Source organism: Lissotriton vulgaris, chromosome 1_1 (genome assembly GCF_964263255.1).
Source record: "Lissotriton vulgaris chromosome 1_1, aLisVul1.2, whole genome shotgun sequence".
Classification (NCBI taxonomy): domain Eukaryota; kingdom Metazoa; phylum Chordata; class Amphibia; order Caudata; family Salamandridae; genus Lissotriton; species Lissotriton vulgaris.
The window spans coordinates 1,624,804,957-1,624,818,689 of record NC_141685.1 but is presented as its reverse complement, the minus strand read 5'-3'; the positions used below and the strand labels follow the sequence as shown (position 1 = coordinate 1,624,818,689).

At 43.6% G+C, this 13,733-nt stretch overlaps 1 long non-coding RNA gene across 1 annotated transcript in view; it reads right to left on the bottom strand.

Moving 5' to 3' along the window:
• The window catches only part of LOC147750924 (uncharacterized), an 83,241-nt gene that overhangs the window by 52,955 nt on the left and 16,553 nt on the right, over nucleotides 1–13,733 (bottom strand). Inside the window, exon 2 of the long non-coding RNA XR_015295344.1 lies at nucleotides 6,123–6,202. This is a non-coding gene — a long non-coding RNA (uncharacterized LOC147750924). The remainder of the gene's footprint in view (nucleotides 1–6,122; nucleotides 6,203–13,733) is intronic.

Here is a 13,733-nt window from a genome sequence, read left to right as displayed (position 1 = left end):
TTACCGTGGGCCGACGCACAAAAATGTCGTCGCGGTCCATTTCATATCCGGCTTTTCTTGACACTCCTAAGTTGTGTGTTGTGCAATGCCTCAAAGCGTATGAGGACCCGACCTTGGAGTTACGCCCTCCGGGCGAGCGTCAGTTGTTGATTGCCCTGCGGAAGCCACACAAAGCTGTCTCCTCGCCCACTATTGCTCGGTGGGTGCGGTGGGTCATGCAAGAAGCGGGCATCAATACTTCTCTCTTTGGAGCACACTCCGCCAGGGGGGCCATGGCCTCTAAGGCATTCTCGGAGGGTGCTCGTTTGGAGGACCTGATGCGAGCGGCAGATTGGTCCTCGGATTCCACCTTGAAGAGGTTTTATTTTAAGCCGGTGGTGGATTTGGCCCAGTTGGTGGTAAGTAAGCTTTGAACTAGCATAATCTGAAGCCTCCGGTCCTGACATAGAATCGAAATTTGCCTAGCTTACGTAACGGTAAGTTTCAATTCTATTAAGGACACGGAGGCGAGGATTATCCCACCCAGGCTACAGTGGTGTCTCTACCCACCCGTATGGCAGTAAGTAAAGCGTTTTCCTTTACATTGTTTATACTGTATTAGTCCCTGAATGCTCCTCGCCTTATTGTCGCATTCCTGGACCACCTCGCTGATGCTGTTCCTTTTTCAACAGGCAACGAGGGTGCTAAACAGGACCAATGAGGCTTAAGCGTGATCTGCGCGAAGAAAGAGGAGGAAGAAGACGAGAAGTCCGGATTTATAGTGGTGATGGACAGAGTGGAAGGACTATGGACTATCATTATACAAAGAGACTCTTGGGAGTTGTTGTTTGATTTGTTGAACATTCCGTCAATGCTTTACGTTTAAAGCATTTTTTTGTTATTATTATATATCTTTTCCTAAGCTGCTGTGGAGACTTTATGTTAATAAAGCGAAGGAAGATATAGCATAATCCTCGCCTCCGTGTCCTTAATAGAATTGAAACTTACCGTTACGTAAGCTAGGCAAATTTCGATTCTCCTCAGACCCACAGCGAAAAGCCAGGAGCGAACGTGATCTCATTGCCGTATAAGTGAATACTAATTCGACTTTGGGCGTTCTTGTAAAATAAATAATTAAAGAACAGCGAGACCCGAAGGAGGTGGACGCACAGTCTGCGAATGTTCTTGAGGTGAGCCCTGGTGACCGGGCGGTGATGTGAGTAGAAGCAGAGAACAAAGCTGAAAATCTCTAAAACCGCGTTTGAAATTGATTTAAGCTGCATGCAAAGCGAGTTAAGAGTAATTCTCTTCGGATCCACAGTGCAAAACAAAGAGAAAACGTGGTATCTTTCTGCCGCTTTTTGGGAAAAACTAAAGGAAGAAATAAAAGACTAATTTAAAAGTGAACATCAAGTGGAGGAACAAGCGTGCCAATGATGAAAAATATTTGAATACATTTTGAAGTGAAGTAGAACATAAAGAAAGAACAACTAAAGTATTGAGCCATGAGAAGAAACGAGAAATGATAAGGACCGCATTGTGAATTTGAGGTAAATGTTGCGCGCAAACAACGTGTGAAGTAAAATTCTCCTCACATCTCTAGTGTGCAACCAAAGATAACATCATAACACATAGTAAGTGAGATTATACGGATCGTCTATGTGTGAATTTATGTAATCTTAATAATTGAACAGCAAGCGGCGGAAACCCACGTACATGTAAACAGCCAGAAAGTAAAAAGCCTGACCCTCATCAGCGCTAAGCGTAGAAACTGAAATACATCAGTGTACAAAGCATAATTATCTTACCTTTAAGCAGAGGATTCAGAAACGTGAGGTAAATAAAGCTAGAAGTTTCTGCGACGCTCAACGTGTGTTGCACTTCCCTCAGCTCTTTGGCGCCAAGGGGAGAGTGATGCTCTCCACGTTATAGCGCCACCTTATTGTTGAGTGCCGCAATTGCATCTTTAAAATAGAATTCCTTAATTAAAAAAAAAAACAAGGATAATTTAAATTGAAGGGAACAGCGGAAAGAGTACTAAGATTGTATCCTTAAGTTTAACATCTGCAAACAGTAGGAAATAACTAGACTGATAATGGAAAAAAACATGATGAATAATTTACCGCCACTTGAGCCATTTATGAAAGGAGATGGTACATATTCTGCAGAATGGGAGGAGTGGAAGGAATATTTTAGCAATTACATATCCATTTTTGATGAGGAGGAAGAACCTTTAAAACCAGAGAAGAAGGAAGGAATATTGTTACACAGTTTAGGAGCCGGAGGTCGGAAAGTGTACAATAATTTAAAAAACAAATTCAATAAGGAAGCAGACAGGAATGTATTCGAAAACGTCTTACACATTTTAGATGAACATTTTAAACAAGTTAAGAAAGGATATGCACAAGAGAACATGATATACAAAGAAGATGGTGATATCAAATTGGAAGTGAACAAATATGAAAATAAACATGAGTATACCATCAATATGGGTGGAGTAGATATTGACATTAAAGTTGACTCTGGGTCACAATATACAGTGGTAAGCAAAGGCATATGGAAGAATAAATTGGCTGTAACTCTAGGGAAAAATTGGGAAGAAACAGACACGACCCTGGAAACATACACTGGTGAGAGCATTATCTTGATTGGATGTAGAGAGATGAAATTGAGTTACAAGAAAAGAAGTACATGGAGTAAAGTATATATTTCAGAAGATGAGTTCTCCGTACTAGGATGGAACGAACAGATGAAATTGGGATTGGCACAAAAACCCTCAAATACAAACTCCACGGGTAGGCTGTCAATTGACAACAGTAGACAATTTACAAAAATGGAGATGTTAAAGAAAAGAACTCTACCATCTATGGCATGTGTCGAATGGACAAGGGCTGTTGAGTGGAATGAGTGGATCAGTGAGGCAGAAGTTGACAAATTCAAAAGGGATCTAAAAACGTCCATTGGAAAAGATGTTGAAGAAAATATAAGTAAAAGTTTCAATGGTAAGACAAGTGAGGAGGATGGTGTGGAATTTGACGAGCTGGTTTGTAAGGGAACATGTGTGGAAACACTAACCACGAGGGCAGAGAAGGCCTTTTGTAAGTATACTTGCCTCAAGGATGAGAAGGCGGGGCGCTCTACTGCACTGGCTGAGCCCAAACCAATGACAAGGGAGGAGTGCGTTGATGACATTGACTTAGTAGGAGTAGATAGCCAGAGTCAGATTGAATTAAAGTGTAATAAGTACGGAGAGTACTGGGACTGGTTATATAGCGAGGTGTTGGATAAGGAAAGAGAGAAGACGCAGAATAGCCCACCATGTTCGCATTCCAAAGTTTCTTTAGGAAGGAACAGGTTACTTACAGAAGGCAGGAGAAAATATGTGTTCGGGGACACAGAAGACTCAACCACATTCCCTAGTAGAATTCGCGTGGAGGAATCTGAAGTAAGACCAGTCCTTGTTGTGGCAAGTAAAGTTGAATCTACAAAAAATTCTGGTACAGAGTACAACGTGAGAATGGATGTTAGACCCAATGCTGATCAGGATGGTGAGAAGGAAACTGGTCGTATCAGTAGGGGAAGACACAGTGCAACATGGTTCAGGAAATTTCCCAAGAAAAAGGATCCTAAGGCTGTTGCCACTCTCCTAGGAAAAGAAGGAGAACATGTAAATGTGGACTAAAGAACTATAGAGAAACGTATTGCAGAGGCTAGTGGCACACTTTGGAATTAGAGGAAGAGTGACAAGGCATCCAAATCCATGCAATGCTCACATGAGGGAACATACTTAGGGAGTGACTATTTACATTTTGGAAGTTCATTTCAGCACAAGTTAGTGTTTTCGTTGACTCAACCACAAACGTTATGTAGTTCATTCATCCACGTTGGGTAATGTCTAAACTTGGTTGGCACACATGAACAAATCAACTGCTTAGCGGCGACAACTTCTTGTGAATTGGTTATGGGTGAGAACCACATGTTTTGTGTTTGGATTAAACGCAGATTATGACTACGTGGGATAATCATTCATCCGTGACGACTTGGCCGCATCATGAACAGACTTTTGCAGTGCTAGAACTTTGTTCACAACTTATATATGTGTTTCTAATTTCTCTTCTTTCTCTTCCTTCGGAAGGAGATGTGTTACGATGACACTCTTACTAATCTGCTTTCACCCTTCCTGTTCCTGTCCCTCCCGCGCGGCGCTACATTTGCATACTTGTGACGTAGGTACCCTTCCCTCTTGTATTGTCCCTTTCTTGTTTCCGTCCTGCCGCGCGACCCCATTAGCATACCTTACGTGAGATGGCGTGTAGGCTTATCTGACAGTTAATCCAGTTAAAGTGACAGTTGCAGCTGCCAATGAGTTTGAGCTAGTTACCGGAGCGCTGCCGGGTGTGTCGTATTTACAATTAATAAAGTAACCTCTTCAAGCATTCACTGTGTGTTACTTTACAAGAGCTCAGTGGAGACTCCCTTAGCACAACGTGCGGTAGAAAATCTGAGGGAGTAGAGCTCCTACACAGGAAGGTTCCAGAGGGTGGTGATAGCTGATTGGCTCTTCTCTAGAGTTTGGTCCTTTTTACAAAAGGACATGGATATGTTACTAATGTAAGGCCCTTGGCCTATTACTCTATGTGTCTAATGAGACATTACTTTATTTAGGTACCGGGGACACCCATCCCGATGACGAGGAATGATTCAGGAATGTGAATCTATGAAAGATACCCTAATACTTGATAACAAGCTGTTTTTATCAACCACCTTTCGGGGCGAAGGAAAGAGCTCCCTGACAAGTATCACAGGAGTGGAGAGGAAGTGGCCAGAGGTGCTGACTGGAGGACTAGGGATCTCGATTTACGTCTGGGCGGCGCAACATCCTCTGATTCTGGACAAATCACTTAATCTCCCCAGGCGTGAAGTTGGGCTATATAAATCTGATGCAAAAAGCAAAAGCAGAAAGAGGCAAAACTTTATGAAAAAAATTATTTCACCAAAGCGGACGTTAAAAGTATTTCGGCTATGTGAAACTGATGAGAAGCAGATGAGAAAGAAGCATTGGTAAATGCAGGAAAATATGCTACAATTTACAGAAATTATGGAAAATTAGGTTGGCAAGTACAGGAACTAATGGAAAGCGAATGGCGGGATGTAAGACTCTTATGATTTATATTAAAAACAATAGATTTCACAAGCACAGCACAAGCGCTGTGCAGGCAAATCCTAAAAAGGATCTATTATGTATGTGGTGAGTCAGCTTATTTCCAGCTACCACACAACCTGACAGGTAGATGTTTAGAAGCATTAGTTTTACCCTGGATTTATCATACTAACGAGTTAGACTTTCCTTTTGAGCAATAGATAAGGAGGGGTAAACATAACTTGCAACAGATCCTCAGTGATATCTTTGGAGTAGTTATATAATCTATACGAGTGGCTTGAATGATGTAAAGATTAGAAAGATGTCTACTCTTGTTGACCGTCTTGCCACTAAACTGCAAGTGCTTTAGCAGTGATAAATAAAGAACTGCTTGCAATAGGAGCTATGATTATGCAAAATTGCCTTGCCCTGGATTTACTCCTTGCAGAGGAAGGCAAAGTTTGCAAGGTCATTCACGCTTGGGAATGCTACGCCTATATACCGCGTGTAGATAAGCAGCTTTACTTCTATATTACTAACATTAAAAACATAACGAATGAATTAACTGAGTTGGAAGAGTCAGGTGCCTAGGAAGAGTTAGGATCTATATTCTGATTCACTGCAAAGGGATTTGCTAAGATAGGGGAATGGCTTGGTAGCGTACGATGAGGAATTTTGAAATTGCTTTTAACTTCTCTTTTGCTTGTATTAATTGGCATTTCATGTGTGTTTATTTCCTTGACGTTTTGCGAAGGAATTTCGCAAAACGTCAAGGAAATAAACTGGTATGGATTGTGAGAATAAGATGTCATCTACAAGAGGATGAAAAAGAAAGAGGCTTGATATAAAGGTTGACGAAATGCAAAGTGAACTTTACATTGAAGGCCCTGGGAGAATCCAAAAAGAAGAACCTGAAGTTAATGAGCGATTGTCTGCAGTAAGGAATTGAATTGATGATTTAGAAATCAGAGGAAGGTTTTCTATCTCCATATTAAAAGCTTACCTAGACTGTGCTTACACTGTCCTCCATATTGCAAAGATGCCACAATACTTCACGTGATGACTACTGCTGCTCTTCTTGTTCTGAATAAAGAAATGCAAGACTCACATTAATAAAGAAAGAATTTTCCCAGAGACTTACTCTCACTCTACTTGGGCAAGGACATTTCAACTATCACAGGCTCTCTTTATACAATGTAGCAATTTGGGATACTCGAGTAAAGTGTGTGAATGCCGGCAAACTAAATGTATTACTACCATGAGAGAAACTTCAAATGCATTCTGTAGTAAAATGTTTTGTTTTACTCGTTCTTTATTGATGCATACCCTGAAAACAATGAACTCGCATAATGTATGAATGTCTTTGTGTTAAGTCCTATAAAAGCACGTGTAGATTTCTATGCACAGAAGACCCCTTTCTACACCTTTAGAAGACAAATCTATGCAAGGATTTCTGTTAGAGCTGTACTGAGTGCTCTATACTTATGATTTGTATGCTTTGCAGCTTAATTCTGGATTGATGTTGAAGAATTCGTCCCATCAAAAAACTAATTCTTCAACATCAATCCAGAATTCGCTGCCACACTGAGAATGCTCCACTTGTGGATCATTACTTTTCTAAAAAACACAGCGAGAATGAACTACACTGGTGGGTAGTGGAGGTTGTTAAGCCCACAATTAGGCAACCTAATGTTGACCATTTGTTGACACTCAAGGAACAGCGCTGGATTTGTATTGCAGAATCGGTGAAACTCGGTTTGAATTCCAGCACAGAGTGGCATGCACTTGCATGCCTCACTTAAACCAACCGTAGCAGTCATCTATGGTGTCCCCTCAATCATTACCTAACACGTGTTGATTAACCATTTTATATGCATACTGCCTAAGACCATGTATATCAACACGCTCCTTATCCTTTGTTAGTTAGGTTCTATTCTATGTTAATACTTGTTGATTTTGGTACATACATGCACCTTTTAATTTTGGTAAAAAATTTCTGACACTTAAATTGTTTATGTTTTTGTTATTATTAAGTTGATCTCGTTTGTCATCTGAAAATTTCCTGACTAGTATGAACCATGTTTTTCTGTACACTAGCATTCTCTATATAACCAGTACCGACATCTGTCCAACATGTCTGCCGAGCTGACAATTTCCAACCAATTATTAATCACTGTATCGATATTTTATTATATCTATGGCCGTCAAGTGCAATGAGATTTTTCATTGAGGCTACGGCCTAGAGATGTAAATTACAATTACTGTGACATTTAATTATTATTTTCGTGCAGTCACGGTGTTCAAATTCCCGAGTGGACGCCCTGAACTAGTAGGGTCCTTACTCAATATGGCGACTGTGGTTCCTTAGTTTCACCAATATGGGATCCAGACTTAGTTAGTCCTTTTTTGATTTCGCACTGGCTGAATAACTTCCGGGTTTGCGGTTTCAAAACGCCATAGGTGCTCATCAACCTTGACTGAATTTGCCATTTTCTGACCCGGTTTGCTGATGGTAGACACTGTATTGAGGATTGTTCAACTCGACTGATACAAGTAAGCTACTTTCGCGTTTTCATGCTTCGTTCCGTTTTAAAATAACGGACGTAACTTCTATGGACGCTATTTCATAGACCATTACATTCAATAGGGTCCTGATGTTAGATGCCGTATGCTAAATCAACCAGTACTAGACTCGGTGGGTCAGCGATACCGCATATTTTTATACAACTTTGCGGTTACCACAAACTTTTCCTGATCTATTTTTACATTACGTGTTCGGTCGCCACCTCCTAGGCATTATTTTCGGGGCACGTTATCACTAGCTTGAATAATGTTGTGCGTTTACTAAGCCTTGTATACTGCTGTCTAGACTATCTGCCTTACCATGTTTTACACTAGAAACATACTTTACCAATATAAGCCCATCAAGACGCTACTTTTTCATTTATAGATCTTTACGGCTTCGCTGAGTGTTCAACTACCAGTTTTTCCAGTATTATTCACCAGCAAGCCTCAAGACACCGTATTGCAGGTAGGCTCCGATTCACGTTTTTTCATTAGGTTACTCCCACTGGGATTCTTAAACCAAATTAATACAAATTATGTATTCCTTTAGATCCCAATTTATTTGTTGGATCCTTCGTCCTACATCTTTTGCTGCTCATTGAAATTAGAAGCAAGCCTGTTCGGAAATTTCAGGTGACAAACGTGATGCTTCATCAGCGTTTTACCGTATTGGTTATGTAATCTATATGGAGTACGATGAAATTATAGTTTTTAAATGTTGTACAAATGTCAATTTTCCATTGTTGTTCAACAATGTTATCTGGGCACAATAATGCATAATTTCTCGCTTGCCATCGAATAGGAGATGATAACTTGTGACGTTTAAGTAAGAATCACAAAGTTAAATTTATTAACATCTTTTTGAATGATTGTCTCTTCAAAGCATTACTAGTAAGGGGTAATGTGCTTATAAAAATTGGATACCAGGTCTTTGCATGACACACAGAGTTTTAATGAATTTCTTTTTATTATTGTATTTTAAAATTGATGAAACATTGATTATATATAAGTTTAGTGATTTTTAACATGTATTATTAGTAATATGGATCTGTTTTTTAATATAGGGGGTTTTCTCAGCAACAAATTATTTTGTCCTGATGATGGTCTACATGACGACTGCACATTAGACCGAAAGGTCGACACTTCCATCATCTCCAGAAGCGTTGCGTTGTCACCAACACACGACCATTATTTATTAACGAATTTGGTTGTTTGTGATAATTATCAGGAGTTGATGTTTAGTTGTGAACTGATGAGTAGACGTTATATATACCTCTGTTCATAACTGCTTTGCTTGAATTTATTTTTCTGTATCGGTCTCCCCAGATTTACATTTGATGCTTCATCACTACAAATCTTCTTTGAATACAATTTACTTCCTCTGTGTGTTCTCTTCTCCTTCTTTTGATTCATTCCAGTAAATTTCCTATTCAGTTCCAACAACAACCTTCGACTGGACACAGCAGTAAAGACGGATATAATGGAAGTGACCTAATACATCAGACTAATATAAACATCTTGAGTCCTTCGGGTAAGCCATATTAGTCGTTGGGAGTCCGCCCCCCTGATTGTCAGGGGACTGCAAATCCAAACATCAATAACCAAGATAAACCTGATACACTTTTTCATACCTCGGAAGTAGAAGAGCACTTCAGCCAGGATCGCCGCCAGGTTAACCCAAATAGTGAGACGTCATGTCAATCCAACTATTGGGGATGCATCACTTTGATGTCACCTATTCAAAACAAGCATTTACAATGCAATGGTCTCGGCATTATTAAAGGTAGAGCTATTGGCATTGCTTATGACTTTTTTTTATCATAAATAAATAGCATTGTCATTTACAATGCCAATAGCTTAATCGCTCGCATATGCATGACCTATTGCATTTATACACAGAGAGTCACCCACACAAAAAGCTATCTACACAGGAGGAAAAAGTAAGATGGGCAGAAAGAAAGACAAGAATAGAAGGGGAAAGGAAGAGTGAAAGAAGGAAGGAAACTTCGAAACAAAGAAGGAAGAAATGGTGAAGGGTGGAAGGATGGATGGACTTTAGAATGAACCAATTGGAGTAATGGATGGAGCAATGAGTAGCAGAGTGAATTGAGGATTGGTGGAAGGATAGGTGATGGGCTAGTGACTGGATCAATGGCTAAAAGATAAATGGATGCATGCATATACCGACGAGTGGATGGACAATGAAGGAAGCATGCAAATGTGGATGAATAAAGGGTGAAAGTGAGAACCGATGTGTGGATGGATAAGTGAAAGGAAGGACGACGAAAGGGTATAGGAAACTGTTCTAGGGAGTATGGGCAGTGTCCCTTGGTGCTATTTAAGATAGGATCGGAGGCGTCTGTGGTACCAGCGGTGGGCACCAGAGCTGACACTTTAAGGTTTCAGTGGCCAGCCCGGCATTACTGGCCGCAGGGGGCAGAACCAAAGGGACTGTGGTAAGTGTGGTAAGTATCGCAAGATGCCAGTCGAATGCAGGCTCGCGTGACCTTTGACCTGCAGCAGGATGCTCACGGTCGGTCTATTTCTGACGTCTCAGCTGCTCAGCCTCTGGAGCTGACCCGGGGGTTAATCCTAGAGGGGTCCCGAGCTCCTTGGATGCCGGAGATACCGACGTGCACGTGCCACGGGTTTGGGGGTGGGGGTCACGTCTCGCACCCTCGTGCTGGTGTCACACCTCCTTGACTCTGCAGTTTCAGGGCCCTGAGGGCGAGCCTGCTTTGCTTCTCTGCGGCTGCTGAGCGATCACACTGCTGAGGGGGGGCCCAGCTAACACCGAGAGCGCCCGCATCACAAGAGCCCCTGGGAGAAGGTGGAACTCTGCGAGGTGTGGCGCAGTGGCCAGGGTGCCTGACTCCGCACAACGAGTTTCACGGTTTGATCCCCAATGACTCTTGGCAAAAGTTCGCTTAACCTTCCCATGACCCCTAAATGCAGGTAATTCATTTCATTTCGCTAGGGTCATTTCTGTGTTTGCACAATATGTAAACGTGTGTGCATTTTTAGGGTGGAACTTGGGAAACGACTCAAAGCTCCCAGCATGTGGGCGTTCCCCAACTTTCGATGCCCCTCCCAGGAACGCCACAAACACTCCCAACGCCTGTAACTATCTCCCAGCGGAATAATTGACATGCGAGGAAATCCTATTTTTATGCTAAAATCGCAACCTTGCTTATTTTGTTTGCTGAGTGAATTGGGAATGGGATTTTGACCTCACTTGGTGAACGCAGATGGAAGCATCTTTATAAATGAGGTGTGTCTATGGCAGTGCTGCAGTACAGGAGGTGTTGACATTTGTGCCACGCTAGGGTAACGCGGGCTATGTACACGTGGAATGTTAACTCCGCTCACATGGCACCAAAAAGTGCAAACTTCCTACAGCCAAACGTGGAATGAGAGAATGGCAAAGTGTCTTTGGATTGGCATGGGTCAGTGGATGTGTCTCGGACAGCGGGAGAGGAGACACGGACAGCGGGAGGCTGGAGAGGAGACACGGACAGCGGGAGGGGGGGGGCGGGAGAGGAGACACGGACAGCGGGAGAGGAGACACGGACAGCGGGAGGGCGGGAGAGGAGACACGGACAGAAGGCAACAAGCACTCACCTGGACTTCACACGTTATATTTAAATGCTACAGGGGAGGGAAGGCATTATCCATTTTTTTTATGTGAACTTCTTGTTGTAGATCACATCCTCGGCCACCTCCAGAGTTGAATGATCGCGCTTTAGAATGAATGCTCTCGGTGCAGGCGAGTAAACCAGTGCGCCTCGGCTGGCGGTGCTGGCCTCGCGGCGCACGTCTTTGTTTTCTGATGGTCGCCGAGCTGCGCTCTCTGCATCCTTGGATTGTAAATCCGGACCCAGATTAAAACGTGTCCTTTTCCTAGAAATGCCGGATCGCTGTTTAAGTTTCCTGAAGGGCACACAAGGTCACGTGGCTTCTAGGCGCACGCCAAATATGGTGAATTGTAAATCGGACGGCGCTATCTCTAACCTTTCGCGTGCTACTGGAGGGAGAAAAGTCAAGGATGATTTTCAAAGTGTTTTATTTTATCTTTTCACCTTTTACCGCAGAAAATTTGTGGATTTTGGTGAAATCTGTGAACTTTCGAAGCGAAAGTTAGGAGGGGGGTGGGAGCGGGACGAAGGAGAGCTGCGGAGGGAGGGGGGTGGGAGCCCTTCGCTGAAGCCATTTAGGTCAGGACACCAAAAGTGTCACGAAGGCTCACCGGGGACCGAAGAGCTGCGTGCAGAGGGAGGGGGGTGGGAGCGGGAGAAGGAGAGCTGCGGGCGGAGGGAGGGGTTGGAAGGGGGACAGAGGAGAGCTGCGGAGGGAGGGGGGACGAGCAGAGCAGCTCTGGAAACCACCACCGTCTTTCGCCGAGGTAAAGCAGAAATGCCTCGGAGAAAGCATGGTATTTTTCGCATTTGGGGGCGTGTGTTTTGTTGTTCTGAGTGACGGGCGACGTCACTGTCTAAAGAACAGCAAAACTTACGCCCCCAAATCCGAAAAAGACGGAGCCTATTCGGAGGGACGGCTCTCTCCTCCAATTGCTGGCCTTCATTTAGGAAGCCAGCCAATAGAGGGGGAGCCAAAAAGAGGGAGGGATAAAGCAGCCCTCTTATTGACAATAATTCTCGGGCTCTCTGAAAGAGCCACTCTCAGAGTGCTCGCCTCACCGGGATCATCGTGCTCGCTCATTATCAGCAGAACAAAGCTGCCCATCAACATCTCCAGTATGGCCGCTCCTGTACACACCAAGGTGGAGAAGTGTGGCTCAATGGTTAGAGCGGCAGACCCTGATGCAGAGGTCTGGCCTGGAACCAGGGTTCCTCGGACCTGATAATTCTCGCCTCGTGCCTGTTCTAATCATGGAGTCCCACTCTGCAACTCTGGGCAATATCTTGCTTAATCTCCACAACAGCCCCCACAGCACTAAGGATGCCTGGCCTCCACCTTGGGGGTGCCCAGGAGTAAATTGTAAATTGTAAATTGTTGTGTCTTGTAAAGCGCACTGCTACCCGGAGGCCTCGTAGCGCTATAGACCGCTGGGGAACCCGTCCTGGCTTTCCCTGTGAGATAGTCCCTCCTGGGGTCTCCAAGGTGAAGCCAGGCATCCCCGGCGTTTGTGTGGGGCCGTTGTGGAGATGAGGCAAGCTAATGCCCAGAGTTGCCGAGTGTGCTCCCTGGTCGGAGTAGGCACCGATGCGAGAATTATCAGTCCGCTGATCCTGGTCCAAGACCCTGCCGCGTCGGGAATCGAACCCTGGTCCCGGGCCGTTCTCTGCACTCGGGTCTGCCGCCTCTAACCAGTGAGCCACACCTCTCCACATGTGGACGCCTCACAGGGAAAGCCAGGATAGGTTCCACAGCGGTATTCGTACAAGCGTATTGCTCAATCTATTTAAAGCTCTTCCTCCTCTGAGCTACATTAATACCAATGATATTGAAAGTATTGGGTTCGCACAAAACTTGAGCCTCATCAGTCAAGAACCCACAACAGCCACATTCATCAATAATACTCTCACTGAGCAGAAGGACTCTTTCGGCAAATGGCGTATTGAGTTAAAAAAGATTGTCCATCCCAGTTACCCCAGCCTGCTACTACCGCCACTTCACAAAGCGGGTCTGTTAAAAGGGACAAAAGGCCCAGATCATCATAGCCCAAGGAAGGGTAAAGAGTATTTCGCCAGGAAAATCACCATCACCCTTGACCATCCAGAAGCTCTTAACCTTTCGGGTTTGCGGCACTTGAATACAGAAGGCACTCCCTTTCGAATGGCAAGAACCAACCCCTCAATAGCTCCTCACTCATATCAGGGTAGTAAGATCTGTTCCTGGAACATGCACAGTCTGAATACAAAATGAGAAGATCCTGATTTCATGGAATTTATCACGCAGCACAACATTCTCCTTTTTCAAGAAACTTGGCAGAAAAACCCTCACCAATAACTGGCTACAAGGAATTCTTGAACCCGGCCAAGAGAGCCACAAAATCGTATGGGGGTCTCTCCACCTTTATCTCGACAGA